This window comes from Rhinolophus sinicus, linkage group LG06 (assembly GCF_036562045.2).
Source record: "Rhinolophus sinicus isolate RSC01 linkage group LG06, ASM3656204v1, whole genome shotgun sequence".
NCBI lineage: Eukaryota > Metazoa > Chordata > Mammalia > Chiroptera > Rhinolophidae > Rhinolophus > Rhinolophus sinicus.
In genome coordinates, this window is record NC_133756.1 from 4,284,200 (window position 1) to 4,298,227 (window position 14,028).

At 41.1% G+C, this 14,028-nt stretch overlaps 1 protein-coding gene across 22 annotated transcripts in view; it reads right to left on the reverse strand.

Annotated features, from left to right (window-relative positions):
- The window catches only part of CAMTA1 (calmodulin binding transcription activator 1), an 813,322-nt gene that overhangs the window by 587,330 nt on the left and 211,964 nt on the right, over window positions 1-14,028 (reverse strand). The gene's annotated exons all lie outside the window — the stretch shown is intronic.

The window sequence follows — 14,028 nt, forward strand, 5'->3', positions numbered from 1 at the left end:
TTTTAAAAAAAAGAAAAAGAAGACTGAGGTATCCAAACCCTCTGATAGCACTTAACGTATTAAAAAGTATGCGCTGCAAAGCTGTAAAACGGCCCGAATTCCTCCGTAGAACCATGTTGTTGCCTCTTCTAATGGACTCCACCCAACTCCGAGCAGGATCTGCAGGACACACGCCCCCAGGAAAAAGCAATTGAAATGACTTGACTACGTATCTTTCCAGGAAAGTAAATTATATATAGGTCTGTACTCACACCCCCACACCCCTGCAGGTTACCCATTTTCCCTCCCACACTCCACAACCCACAGAAAGGAAAATTGTGGAGTGAGTTTAAGCTCATGGATACCTAAGTGCAACAAATCTAAGAGCCTCATCTTTCTGCCTTTTAGAACTTTGGTTTCAGACTTTAAGTTGAGTCCCGTCAGCCAAGTTGACATATGCCAATGAACCTCGTGCGTTTCACAGAATAAAATAGCCCTTGAGATGAATCGCCCCACATACCGACACGTCTTGTCCATTCGCGTTTGTTCTTCCGGAGTCCGATCAAGTCAGGCTCTTAGAGGACAGTGCAGGTGTTTACAGAGGAGCTATTAGTTTTCATTCGGAGTCCTCAGACAACGATTTCAGAAAGGATCCCAGACCCAAAGACAAAGCAGGTGTCGCCAATCAGAAGAGTGCCCCTTTGTGTCCCCTTTGCCAATGAAATGCTGGGCTTGCCCAAGTATTTTGTACCTTTACAACAGAAGCAAAGCTTTCTATGACTATGTTTGACGATGACGATGATGGTGATGATGGAGGAGGAAGAGGAGGAGGGGAAACCACAAAGCCACACCCCACCAATACATTAAATGGCATAATTCAAACTTTATACACTTAGAAAGTGAAAGCACATTGCTCAGTAACCCTGCTGCTACCAGACCACCACCCAAAGTGGTTTGCTGTGACCTTAGAAACCTGCACATATAAACATCTTTGGTTTTTACGTCAATGGAGTCACACAATATCTGGATTGTTATACAAACGAATTTTTCAAAAGAACTGTAAATAACGAACTCTAATGAATGATACGTGTGCACACTGAATTGCATCAGGGAAGTGTATTGATATCTGCCACTTGCTCTGAAATGAATTAAAACATTAAGATGGATGGATATGTGATAAAACAGCGGAATAAAATGTTACTTGTGGAAGCTAGTTGGTGGACATATGGGTTTCAGTGCAAAATTCTTTCGACTTGACTGTATGTTTAAAATTTTCAAACTGAAATGGCGAAAAAAAAACTAGTGTTTTCATTTAATATTAAGGCATTGATTACTTTCCATATCAATACATATAAATCTCTTTATCCTTTTAAACAGCTGCAAAGATTCCATTCGATGGGTGCACCACAAATGCTTAACCAATGCCTCATAGACAGATACTTAGGTTACTTTACAATGACAACCCCACAATGAGCATCCATGTAAACTTGCCTTTGAATATACCCATGATAGCTTTTCTGTCAGCTAAATTCCTAAATGCAGAACTGGGGACTCAAAGGGAACACCCATTTCACTTCTGATAGGTAATAATAACCACAGCTAACACCCACTGCAAGTTTACTCTGCACGGACACTGCTGTCAGCGCGTTTCAAGTATTATCTCTTACATTCCTCACAACAACCTAATTAAGTAGGTACTACTGTCCCTCATTTTATAGGTGAGGAAACTGAGGCATAGAGATTAAATGACTTGCCCAAGGTCTCACAGCCAGAAAGTGGCAGTCTGACTCCAGACCTGATACTTTTAACTGCCATGCTTACAATTTATGGCCAAAAAGATCAAATCAATGTATATCCCCACCAACAGTGTTAGAGAGTCACTGTTTTCCCTGAGTTGTGTTGTTTTTAAATTTACCTAAAGCTTAAAGAAAACACTGTCCATATTTCCAGATACAATGAAGACAGATGCAAAGAGCCCAACGCACAGAGAAAGCAGCAGAAAATGGGCTGGGCAGGGAATGGATGTCGTCTTCATTAGAGCAAGGGCATGGGGGGTACACACCATCCTGCTCAACGTGGGGTGCTCTCTGTGCTAACATGACTGACCTCTGCAGTATGTACCCTCCCTGGTCCTGCGTGAACACTGGCAGGTAACATACCTACAAACCTCTCAAACTTCTATTTTGAAGCCCCGTGAATCCCCAACCCACCTCCCCAGATGCATGTGTGTAATCTCACGTATTCTGCCTCCATTTTTCATTATCAGACAGCTGCAAGTAGAAAGGACTCCATGAGTACGTACATCATCTCAGTTTCCATCATCTCTCAATTAATTCAAATAAATCTTTAGACAAAGCTTCATGTGTCAGTGGGATATTGTCATCAACAACCTCAAAAGCTTCTTTTGTTTTATTACCTAAAACATTATAAAGGATTCGACTACAAAACTGATTAAGAATCTTCCTCCAACAGGCTGTAGTACCAGCCCTAAACTTAGCCCTAACCAGCCCTATCCTGGACTCACCAAAACGTAGCCTCGACACAATTAGCTTCCAAGACAAGAAAGCTGTACCCACTGGAAAAAGCCCTCTGAAAATCATGGGGCATCAGCCTAGCTGAATCTCACAGCACAAGGAAGCAACAAACACAATGTAATTGACATGGCAGTATCGCTTAGTAGAAACAGACACTACAAAAAATGGGTTTGGAAAAAGAGTTAGAGGACAAATAAAAACAGAGCACTTCAAATGAAAAGCCGATCATCTCAGACATTAGCAGGCCAGAAAAGGCACAGACCTGGAACCCACAAGACCTGGATTCCACTTGTGACTTCACAACTGACTAACTGTGTCACTGTGGGCAAATCACGTGTTTCGGAATGTGATGGTCCCAGCTGCAAAACGAGGATAAGAATTCCTACTTCACAGGTGATCATAAAGCTGAACGTGAAGCTGGGTGACGTCCCTGGCAGGTTGCAGTGTCTCCATAACGGCAGCTGTGGACACCATGATACCACAGTGAGCTTGCCAGCTAGGACTCACTGAGCATATTTTCACGTAGAAGTGTCAATCTATTCTGTGTGATACATTTTTTCTTTTTGCATATTTCTTGATGAGGATAAGGATGATGATTATGGAGGATTTCAAGCTCCCTCAAAACTTTATAGAGAATATCAGAAAAACCTACTTGCCAACGAACCATATTTTTAAATCTTGCTATTCTGCTAGATTTTCTCAGATTTATTTTTTTACAAATAAGAATTACAGATATAACTAGAGTTCTGTTAACTATCTCATCTCATTCTCCTTCCTCCTTTTAAGAGGTAGCCACTATTTTCCACTTAGTTTTGTATCCATAAACAACATACATTTTTTACATTTTAAGCTTAAAATGGTACCATACATCTCTTTCTCCAACAACTTGTCTTATTTTCCACTCAGCTCTTTTGATCTTTATACATATAGATACATATATAACTTTAGTTCATTCATTTTTACTGCTACAAACTATTCATTATATAAATAAAATACAATTTATCCATTCTACTACTGGTGACTATTTAATTGTTTTCAAATTAGTATTAGTGTAAACAGTGCTACAAAGAACATTCTTATACACATCTCTGTGCACAGGTAAAGAATGTCTACAGGGCAGCAGTTCTCAAAGTATGGTCTGTGAACCCCATCCCAACTAGCTTTCAGGGGACCATGAATTCAAAACTATTTTTGTAAAATACTAAGAACTGATTTGCCTTTTGCCTTTGTCACTACGTTGACATTTGTACTACGGGAGCAAAGGTCACGGTGGATAAAACTGTTGGGGCCTTAGCACAAATTAAGGATTAAGGCAGCAGCAACAAACTGTGGTAGCAGTCATGTATTCTTGACCACCATGCACTTACAGAAACACACACACACACACACACACACACTCACCCACCCCATACCAGTTTTGCTTAAGAATTCCTTAATGGAGTAATAAAAATTATTGATTTTATTAAACCTCAATCTTTGGTTACACGTCTTTTCAATATTCTATATGACAAACATGAAAGCGTACATAAAGCACTTCTGCTGCAAACTGAAGTATGAGGGTCATCTTAAAGAAAAGCATTTGTGTGATTGTTTTGGTTGCAAGCTAAACTAGACACGTTTTCCATGGAATACCACTTTTACTTAAAAGAACGACTGACAAACTATGGTTATTCAGACCCGGGTATTTGGCAGGACTTCTTTTTCTGCCCAAGATGTAGTAATGGGCTGGACATACCCTCCTGCTTGGAACAACTGAAAAGCTGGACAACATATGGAAAACACCAGTTTCTTATACATTAGACGTCAGGCAATGGAGGACAGTGATCCCCGAGAGATAGAAAATAAACAGTGAGACCCTTGACTGCACCAGCTACTTTCTAGAGAAAGTTTCCAGGCTATGGCACAGGAAGGGGACCCAGCATTCTCCCTGAATTGAGAGGAAGGAACCAGGAAGCCAATGAGCCACGGCTGCTGGAAGTTCAGGGCAACGTACTGGAAAACACAGCACAGAGAACTCCAAAGCTATACACAAGGTGCCCCTCTGGTATTCCAATGAGCACAGATCCGTGCATGTGTCTGAAAAACTATCGAAGGCCCTGTAATGAATCATGCAAAAGAATTAGACAGTTATCACACTCCCTGACTTTAGCTTCTAGTACAGGGCAACAATAATCAAAACAGCATGGTATTGGCAGAAAAACAGACACACAGACCAATGGAATAGAATTGAGAACCCAGAAATAAACCCACATAAATATGGACAGATAATTTTTGACAAAGAAGCTAAAAACATACAATGGAGAAAAGACAGCCTCTTCAATAAATGGTATTGGGAGAACTGGATAGCCATGTGCAAAAGAATGAAACTGGACTGCTATCTGTCACCATGTATCAAAATTAATTCAAAATGGATCAAAGACTTAAGCATAAGACCTGACACAATAAACTGCAGAGAAGAAAACATAGGTACTAAACTTATGGACCTTGGGTTCAAAGAGTATTTTATGAATTTGACTCCAAAGGCAAGGGAAGTAAAAGCTAAAATAAATGAATGGGACTATATCAAACTTGAAAGCTTCTGCACAGCAGAAGAAACCATCGACAAAATAAAGAGGCAACCAACTGAATGGGAGAAGATTTTTGCAGACAGCACCTCAGATAAGGGGCTAATATCCAAAACATACAAGGAACTCATACAAAACTCAACAACAACAAAAAAACAACAAACAATCCAACTGAAAAATGGGCAGAGGACCTGAAGAGACATTTCTCCAAAGAGGACATACAAATGGCAAATAGACATACGAAAAAAATGCTCAATATCACTAATCATCAGAGAAATGCAAATAAAAACCACAATGAGATACCACCTCACCCCAGTCGAAATGGCTATCATCAACAAGACAAATAGTAACAAATGTTGGAGAGGCTGTGGAGAAAAAGGAACCCTCATACACTGTTGGTGGGAATGCAGCCTGGTGCAGCCGCTATGGAAGGCAGTGTGGAGGTTCCTCAAAAAATTACGAATAGAATTACCATATGACCCAGCAATCCCTCTCCTGGGTATCTACCCCAAAAAATCTGAAAACGTTTATCCATAAAGACATGTGTGCTTCAATGTTCATTGCAGCTTTGTTTATGGTGGCCAAGACATGGAAACAACCAAAATGTCCTTCGACAGATGAATGCATAAAGAAGTTGTGGTACATATACACAATGGAATACTATTCGGCATTAAGAAATGATGAAATAGTACCATTTGTGACAACATGGATCATCTTTAGATTATAATGCTAAGTGAAATAAGTCAGACAGAAAAAGCAGAGAACCATATGACTTCACTGATATGTGGTATATAAACTAAGAACAACAAAAGAACAAGACAAGCAATTGAGAAACAAAAACTCATAGACACAGACAATAGTTTAGTGGTTACCAGAGGGTAAAGGGGGAGGTGGGTGGTAGATGAGAGTAAAGGGGATCAAATATATGGTGATGTAAGGAGAACTCACTCTGGGTGGTGAACACACAATGGAATTTATAGATGATGCAATACAGAATTATACACCTGACATCTATGTAACTTTAGTAACAACTGTCACCCCAATAAACTTTAATTTAAAAAGAAAAAGAAGAATTAGACAATCACTGTCATTCACACTTGGGCATGGAACAGTGCCTGTTCCCATCAACCAGAGTGAAAATCTTCCTAATACATAGAGTACAGGGCAGAGTATGCAGTAGAATTTTACCTCAGTGGTGGAAAACACTTAGCCCTGAACTCCAGGCTGCTGTGGACCCACCTAACAAAGCATAAAAGCAAGACCTGAAGAGATCAAACTGATTCCAAATAACATAATCATATTCCAGGACAAAGCAGAAGAATATTTATAGGAATGAAAATATATACAGTACCCACAAGATGGAATTCATAATGTCTGAGATCAGATCAAAATTTTCCAGGCATGCAGAGAAGAAAATATGACTCACAATGAGAAGAAAAATCAATCACAACTAAACCAAAAATTACACAATGATAAAATTCCAGATAAGAAGACTGAATGTGTTAAAAAGAGACATGGATATTTTAAAGATACCCAGGTAGAACTTTTAAAAGAGAAAACTGCAGTGAAAATCTAAGGTGCAATATGAGATGAAAACCACTCTGGTTAGGATTAACAGACAATTAGACATCTCAAAAGAAAATAATGGTGAATTTAAAGACATAACAATACAAACTGTCCAAAATAAAACAGAGAGAGAAAAAAGAAAAACATGAACAGAGCATGAGTGACAGCTTCAAGTAGTTTCATATATGTACTTTTACAATAATAATAATAATGTCAAAAATTGATAAAAATTATAAATCCATAGGTCCAAGAAGCTCAATGAGCACCAAACACAAGAAACAGAAGAAAACTATACCAAGGCACATCATAATCAACTTGCTTAAAACCAGTGATAAAGAAAAAAACTCCCAAAAACATCCACAGAAAAAGAACACACTACATACAGAGAAACAAAGGAAATGGAGAAATGCAAAATTATCATCAGAAACAATGCAAGCAAGCCAGAAGTCATAAAGCACCTTCTTTAAAGTTCTGAAAGGAAAAACTGTCAATCGAGACTTCTTTACCCATTGAAAATATCTTTCAAAAATAAAGACTTCTTTCAGAAATATAAAAACTGAAAAAGTTTATGACCAGCAAACAGAAGCTACATGAAATGTTAGGGGAAGTCATTCAGGCAGAAGAAAAATGATACCAGATGGAAATCTGCACATACAGAAGGAAATGGAGAGCACCAGGGATGTTAACTGTGTGGGGAAATAATAAAGACATGTTTATTATTTAAGTCTGTCTAAAAAATAATCAACTATTTAAAGCTAAAACAATAATAATTGTGGGGGTTATAACATATCTAGAAGTAAAATATATGAGAGGAATAGAAAAGGGATGGAAGGGAGAAATGGAACTATACTACTGTAAGGTTTTTACACTACACATAAAGGGTATAATATCACTTGAAAGTAGATTGTGATAAGTTAAAGCTGAGTACTAAAAACTCTATAACGAACACTAAAATAACAAAGAGTTATAGCTAATAAGCCAACAAAGGAGATAAAATGGAATCATAAAAATTCTTAGTTAACCCAAAAGACGGTAGAAAAAGGGAAAAGAGAGAACAAACAGCAGATGGATAAAATAGAAATCAAATGGAAACACAACCATAGTGAAAATCACATTATATGTACATGGTCTAACTATCTAACTACCTCAAACAAATGACAGAGGTTATAAGATTGGCTTAAAAAGCAGGATTCAATTATATGCTGACTACAAGAAGCCTACTTTGAATGTAAAGAGAAAAAAAAATAAGTTAAAAGTAAAAGAATGGAAGAAACTATACCATGCCAAAACTAATTAAAAGAAATCTGGAGTGGTTATATAAATGTCATCCGAGAAGATTTCAGCACAAAAATATACTACCAAGGATTTAAAAAAATAAAATAAAAAAAATAAGTCATTTCATAATGATAAAGGAATCAATTATCTAAGAGGACATAATAGTCATAAATAGGTTTCTGTACCAAACAAGAGTGCTATGAAGCAAAAACTGATATGAATATAAGGAGAAATAGGCAAAACTATACTTACAGTTAGAAATTTCCATGACCCCCCCCCCTTAATAACTGACAAAACAAATAAACATGAAAAGTAAGAATGTGGAGGACTGGAACTTAAGCATTATCAACCACCTGACTTAACTGACATTTATAGAACATTCCAGCAACAGCAGAATAAACATTCTATTCAGAATATTTACTAAGATAATATTCTGAGCCATAAGTTTTGATAAATTTAAAAGAATTCAAGTCATACAAAGCATGTCCTCTGACATACTTTTATTGCACAACGGAATAAAATTAGAAAGTAGGATCAGACAGATATTTGGCAGATATTTTTTCAATAATGAACACAGCAAGACTATCACTTCAACTGGTCGTACTTGGTGCCCATAACAAAATTTAACTTTTTAAGTAAAAAATAGAATTTGTGAAAACTTATATTCACCACTATGAACTTGACAGCTTGCAAAAACTTGAAAACTTTGTTGATGACATCCTTGAAAATTATATTAACAAAGGTAATTTTTTGCTTTGCACAATGAAATATGCCAACATTTGGAATATATATACAATTCGGCGAACCAATATTTTCAAAATGACTAATGTAATTTCATAAAACCATGCCTGGGTAGATCTTTACAAAGATCTATATTAAAAGATCACACACACACACACACACACACACACACACACACACACACACACAGGACAGACCAAGGAATTTTAATGTAACAGGGTACAAAAAATTCATTGATACAGTTTCAGATTCCACATTGCAACTAACCTCTAAAAAAGCACCACTTGTCAAGTTTTGGTATAGTATCAAACAAGAATATTCACAATTCTCTAAAAAGGAAATTAAAATACCGTACTCCTTCCTCTTCTAATTATGTATTATATAAGGCTAGATTTCTTCATTTATTTCAAATATTGCAACAGATTGAAAGCAGAAACAGATGTGAGAACTCAATTATCTTTCACTAAGCCAGGCGTTGAAGAGATTTGCAAAAACCTAAAACAATCTTACTCTTCTCATTAAATTTTGTTTTGTTTTGGAAAATACAGTTATTTTTCATTAAACAATATGCTATTTATGTGAACAGGAAATGAGTTTATTACTGTTATGTTTTAATGAATTAATACAGATTTGAATAATTTTCAGTTTTCATTTTGAAGGCAATAAATATTATAGTTATCTCCCATAAACAAAAGATCTTTGGGAATCACAATAACCTTTAGGAGTAGAGACATCCTGAGTCCAAAAGTTTGAAAACCATGATTCTAGAGAAGCTGAATTGCTTAGTCATCGGCTATGCAGAAAAGGGAGGTGTTCCTTGATATTTGCAAAACCGGGAGATTCCACGCTAAGCTACTGACTGTTCAATGCTGATGACTGATAGAGCCTTGATTGTTTAACAATGGTGATCAGAGGCCCCCCTGCAGTAAACCCTCCCTATGTGCCCGTCATCGCACTAACTGAAATCCTTGTTATCCTCAACAATCCTGGGAAATGAACATTATTCACATGTTATGGATAAAGAAACTGAGTCAAAGAGGTTCAATCAGTTGCCTTAGAAGGTGAGGGAATCAGATTTGAATCCAGGTCTGTCTCATTCCAAGCCAATAACAGCTCCCACTTTCAAATTTCTCTGAAACCATGCCGTGAGATCTGTCTTTTTACTCTGCTGTATGTTCCTTGTAGCACTCGCCTGGCAACATGTCACACAGCATTTGAGTATCGCCTCTCTGCCCCGTCAGAACGTGACGCCATGAGTTTGGCAGAGATTTCTTTCTTCCTACATCCCAAGGCCTATAGCATCACAGCAGATGGCTCAAGAAATATTGGCTGAATGGATGAACGAGCTTGGTCATGGACAAGTCATGGACTTGTCCGCGAGCAATCAGAAATCAGTACTGACCGAGAGGACACCTGTGTCTAAGCCTTTTGGGAACCAGTAATCCGTGGTGCTTGTCCATGACTTGCAAGCCTCTTGGGGACAAGTAATCCGTGGTGCTTAGAGCTCCAATTGCACTGACATTTGCTTTAGTCCTCATCAATTATTTAAATACAAAGTCCTATAGGGCTTAAGCTATGCATACCACAGTTGTGCAGTGGGTAAGGGCAGGGATAAACCTCCCCGCTTTACGGAAGGAGACATCAAGCTCCATATCGAGGTTTCGCTATAGGTCCCGCTGGCTTCAGGAGAAGCTCCCTGGCTTCAGGTTAGAGTTCAGTCCCCAGATCTTAGGACAGAGGCGTTTATTCAGTTGGGGGTGGGGGGAGGTGAGGTGGGCTGTGCATTTTCAGCCGGACATAGGAGGGAAGGGGAGGGATTAGGAGCTGGGCACTCAGTCTTTAATCTGTTACTGGCCACTTAAAGTGATTGAAAACCCTAAATTCAGAATACTTTGAGGGCCAGGTCAGAAAGGACGAGAGTGTGCACGTGTTCACCTCCAACAACACAAACACTTACGGAGCCTGTGCAGAGTTCCATGCAAGGTCCTGGGCAGGCAAACAGTCCAGGAGAGGGGCCCAGAATAAACGAGCAAACAAAACAGTAATAGACTCAGGGATACAGAGAAAAAACTGATGGGTTGCTAGATGAGAGCGGTTGGGGATGGGGGAGCAGGTGAAAGGATTGGAAAGTACAAAACGGTAGTCACAAAATAGTCGCAGGGATATGAAATACAGTAGGGGGAATATAACCAGTAATATTGCAAAGATTATGTAGGGTGCCAGAGGGGTTCTGGACTTATCTGGGGGATCACTTCACAGACTGTGTAGAATCCTGACCACTGTGCTGTACACCTGAGGCTGAAGTAGAATATTATTGAATGTCAGCTATTTATACACACACACACACACACACACACACACACACACACACACATACATATATAGTCATGGGATGTAAAGCACAGCGTAGGGAATAGAATCAATGGTATTGTAACAGCTATACGATGTCAGGGGGTAGTAGATTGGGGAGGTTATCACTTTGTGAGAAGTGTTGATATCTAATTATTATGTTGTTTCACACACTTGAAACTAATAAAAAAAAAGAAGAAGAAGAAAATCCCAAAGCCAGGAGGTGGGGACACAAAATGACAAAAGACAATGTTGAACTGCCTCCCTAAGCCCCATGGGGACACCGTTTGCTGGAAAAGAGCTACACAGAGTCCAGCGCCAGGCATGGTGGCCAAGGGTTAGGGCACACGAGAAGCCTCAGGAGAAAGGCAAACCTGCAAGCAGGACGTGGAGTCGTAGCCCGGAGCAGGAGATGCAGGAAATCACACTGTGGTTTCTGAGAGCAATCAGAAATCAGTCCTGACTGAGAGGACACTGTGTCTAAGCCTCTTGGGAACCAACAGGCCGTCCTCACTGGCTCCTACTGTGCCTTGTGGCTGTAGGTCCACTCTGACCACCAGCCCTCCCACCCAGAGACTCACCAGCAGTAATATCTGTGCTCTAGGAGGCAGGCAACGCAGTGCGTGACGCCCATTCACTGCTTGTTCGACCAAATTACACTTTCCCTCTTCAGCTTCGTTTCTGCCATTAACTTGGACCCAGGAAAGTGTCCAGAAGAAAAATGCCTAAAAGGATCTGGCTGACGTGAAGCTCACATCCAGGCCTGACTACCAACGGGGACCAAAAAAACTCACGGGGTCACCACAACTGTCACCAGGAACACCGAGCCGACTGAGAACACTGAAAATTTGGGCCCAAGGGAGGACCAAGATTTAAAGAACAGATAAGAAAATGGAATCTGGCACATATTGATCTCTAGGTCAGCGAAATATATAACTAAGGTTCAATTTGTCCCTCCCCCCAGGCCCAGGGGGCCTCCCAGGAGTCCTGCTTCCAGCCTTTGACCTTAATTGCTGATATTTAAATGCAGCACGTGTACAGCTATTGATCCTCAGGGCAGCCTTTTAATGCTGCTCTTCGAGGTGTTATCAGGAACCTCAGCAGCTAGCAGTGAAGAGTGTGCATGTGAGAGTGTGTGCGAGCACTCACACACACACACACACACACACACACACACACAAATCCACATACAAACAGGAAATGTGGTCAGAAGCTAGAAACTTCTAGAAGCACAAACTCCAACCACAGCTCTAACAAATCCCAGGACCAGAGATGCACCCAAACTCGCCTCTGCCATCCCTAGAGAAAAGCCACCAGCACAAGGACAGGACCTACTGACGTGGCCAGAAGGTCACACCAGAGAAGGTGGGCAGACAGTTATCGGCCCCCTCCACCCCTTCATTTCTGGGTCTGTTTAATGATTTCGCCTCCGTCCCACCTATATTTTCCTGCATTGGAAACCACCCATGAAGGTCTCTAAAACCTTTTGGAACTAATTTTACCTCTTGGCTTATATTCAAATTCTGGGAAGAGGAGCCACAATGCAGCAGAAAACCTAGAACTGCTCTCTCCTCCAGCCGCCTCCCCGTCCTCTGAAATCCATTCACCTGGGTCACACCTCGGGCGGCCTCGCACGCCCACCTACATGTAATGTGACTATCACAGCTGTGCCAGCAGCGGCCACGCGCTTGCAGCCTCTTGCTGTGATGGCAGGTCTCCCTTCCGGGTCTTTGCCCACACAGTGCCCCTCCCATGTCCGCGGTCAAACCTCAACTGCTCCTTAGATGTGGCTCGGACACCTTCTGAGGAAGCCGGCCCAGACCATGCCCCTCCCCCATCCTCCACCTGCCAAGTGGGTACGCAGGGCTCATCTGTGTGCCCATCAGAGCCCTGCCATTGCACCAGTCCCGCCCACTGAAGTCACCCGTCTGGGGCTCTGCCTTCTCTCTCCCCTGGGAGCCCTTGCAGGCAGAGGCCACATCTCAATTATTTAGGTGTCTCTCCAGCAGGGCACAGAGATGCACCCCAATTCCTGGTGAATCTAGCTACATCCATCCTCCTCAGCCACCCCACCCCGCTGAGGGCAGGGGGGTTGATGCGATGTACCCCAGAAACAGGGGGGTACATCCCACCGTTTCCTCCACTGCCCTGCAGCCCTTCAATTTCAGAGACCCAGCCATTCGCCTGTGCACCTGAGGCGTGAACCGGACCCCTCTGTGCAGCACACCTGCACGGCCGGGGCCCCCAGGCTTCCAGAGCAGCTCTCGGGGGCTGCGGCATGGACTCCCACAGGGGAAAGTCATTGCATTCAGATCAGCTGCCTCGGCGATAGGTCAGGCTTCCAGAAGCCTCCCCCAAACGCTGATTAATGGGCAGGAGCAGCTCCTGCGCATCTCATTACACAGAGCTGCAATGAAACCATCTCTGCTTTACAGTTTTGTGCAGGGCATAAAAGTGGGAAATATCCCAGCCTTCAGAGGGAACAGGCTATGAATATTGAAGCAGCCCCAGGTTATGAATCCAGCACCATTAGTCTTAGGGAGTCACCCCAGCACTGACCCCCTCGAAAGAAATTTCTCTTGCTGGCCATTTCTCATTTCAAATAACCCACATAGCCACTGTACCTACCACCTGTGAATTATTTGATATTTTGGAGAGGAAAGTAAACAATATAAAAAATCAGCAGAACTTAGGGGATCTATAAATTCTTAGGAAGTTATTTTCGGAGTGAGGAAAGCTGATTCATATGGCACTTTCTTTCCCAAGATTAATTTAGTTTGCTTTTTTCTTTTATTAATAGGAGGTAAGCACCCTGGAAATATCACATTTTCGTTGTCAGCAGCACCCGTTGAGGGGATCCCAGGCCCACGGCCCATATTTGAAGGTTTGTCCCCAAAAGGCATCCATGGGACAGACACTGCACTGGCAACACGTCAGGTGAACAATGCTTCACAAAGCCCAGCCAAAGACACACACAAAAGAACGCTTCTGTTTTTACACTGCTACGTAGTACAGACTGA